General features: G+C 40.8%; 1 pseudogene; it reads right to left on the bottom strand.

Annotated features, from left to right (window-relative positions):
* Positions 1-576: 576 nt before the first annotated feature.
* LOC101658777 lies at positions 577-1,723 on the bottom strand (annotated as a pseudogene).
* Positions 1,724-2,210: the final 487 nt, after the last annotated feature.

The following is a 2,210-nucleotide window of genomic DNA, read 5'->3' as shown; positions in this document are numbered from 1 at the left end:
ACTTGCATTCTTTATTTTTTACTTTTCTCTTCTTCTTTTTTTTTTTTGTTAATCATTTTATTAAGGGCTCATACAACTCTTATCACAATCCATACATACATCCATTGTGTAAAGCACATTTGTACATTCGTTACTTTCTCCTTTTTTCACTTTTATGACACCAATTTATTTTTAATAAATAAGAGCAGTTACCCTAGATTCCACCTTGAGGACTTGTTCAATGGTTTGATTAATAATGCCATGGGATTTGCTCCTTTATCAGCAGCATTTCCAGCATATGGGAAGTTATATCTAAAGGCTTTATTAAATTTCCACATACAACTAATCAGTAAAGATTTCGGTTACCCTAAAAATTCTAGTGAGGGTAGGGATAAAACTTACATTTGTAAGTTTTGGCATCAAAATGTCTTTAATGTTAGCACATTACATTTTCAATTCTTAAATAGTATAATTTTTAATGGTTTGTTATCCACAAACCATGCACCCCCAAAAAGCGAAAGTCTAGTTTAGTTACTGCTTATTTGCGATCGGAGCCCTTTCTTTTCTGATGTTGTCTGCCACCCCTGGATGAGCCCGTTATCCCACGTGATAGCCATGAATGGACGAAGAGATCAGCCCACTTCCTTGAGCATGAGCAACATCAAGAGAATCTGGACAGATGGGAGGTGAAGGGGGGATGCCTGGGGGTCCAGATGAAATGGAGGTAGCCACCATGACAGGAAGCGAGTAGGGGTGGAGGTGGTCCACTGAATTTTAGGTTTGGCTTTCTTGGCCCACCCTTCTCATGCTAACATTGGGGGTGGGGAGTGGAGGTAGAAAAGATTTCCCTGGAGGTAGACAAGAGTTCCATGATATTATCTGGTTTATTTCCAGGCGACTAGGAGGAGCTCTTACTTTTATCTGTGGAAATTTGACTTTCATTTTCATTCTCTTGAGCATTCTACATTAGGAACTCCTTCAAAGTTTGGGGAAAGTAGATCCGACAGATTTTGCACCTGTCTATTTCCAGATTCAGTGTAAGCCACAGCGCATGTTTCTTTCCTATAATCAATTGAAGTGATGGGAGCTGGGTAAATCCAGCCATTTTCTGACCAAATGGCAGGACATTTATCACCAATTTTCCACTGCTTTAGTGGAGTTTTAGGGTTTTTTAATTTTAATTTTTAATTAATAAATCATTTTTATTGGGGGCTCTTATAGCTCTTATAACAATTCATACATCCATTGTATGAAGCATATTTGTACATATGTTGCCATCATAATTTTCTATACATTTACTTTCTATTTGAGCCCTTGATACCAGCTCCTCTTTTTCCCTCTCTCACCCACCTTCCACCCTCATGACCCCTTGATACATTATAAATTATTATTGTTTTCATAACACCCTGACCTGACTGCTGTCTCCCTTCACCCACACTTCTGTTATTCATTCCCCTCGGGCGGGGTGGGGCAATGTGTCGATCCTGGGGAGCAGTTCCTCTCTTTGCTTGTGTTGATTTTTTCACCTTAGTAGGGTTTCTTTCAGGTGCGTCTTTCGGTTCGTCTGAAGCTTCACAGATGTCACCATCCTATAGCACATGCTTAGATGGGGCCACGGCTTTATATCATAGGCTTTGAGCAAGACTGTATCATCCCCAATGTCAGAGTCATCGCTCTGGCCCTCCACACAGGAAGAGTACCACTTCTTTCCACTCCGGATGCCTCTGCTGACACACATTGCCATGGCCAGTCTGATACTTGACATTTCTGAAAACAGTGTTTCCATCTCCTTAACCCTATCTGCACTCTTCGTTCTATACCACCCCAAAACAGTATTTTTTGGTACCCTGGAAGGACTCAAATCATGATCCTTTTAAATGTTCTTTGAGTTTGGGGATCAAAAAGAAGTCTGAAGGGCCAAGCTTGGGTTGTAGGGTGTTTGAGGTAAGGGTTTCTAGCAAAATTCTTGTAGGACAGAATTTTGCTATCCTCAAAGCCTGAGCAGGTGCATTGTCACGATGAAAAAAAAAAAAAAATCTCAGAGCAACCTTCCAGGCCTCTTTCTCACCATGCAGTTTTTGATTTTCTGAAAGCTTCATCCTAAGAAGTCCTCATAATCATCCTGTGTCCTTTGAGATAATCTATCTAGATGACGCCTTGGCAGCCCCCTAGAAAAGAAAGAGCTGCCTTACACTTCTGAGCTGACCTTTCTGCTTTGCACTGAACTGGTC

This window comes from Echinops telfairi, unplaced genomic scaffold (genome assembly GCF_000313985.2).
Source record: "Echinops telfairi isolate 266 unplaced genomic scaffold, ASM31398v2 ScPeMD7_23;HRSCAF=83, whole genome shotgun sequence".
Taxonomy (NCBI): Eukaryota; Metazoa; Chordata; class Mammalia; order Afrosoricida; family Tenrecidae; genus Echinops; species Echinops telfairi.
The sequence above is the reverse complement of the archived record's forward strand: the minus strand, read 5'-3'. Positions and strand labels throughout refer to the sequence as shown.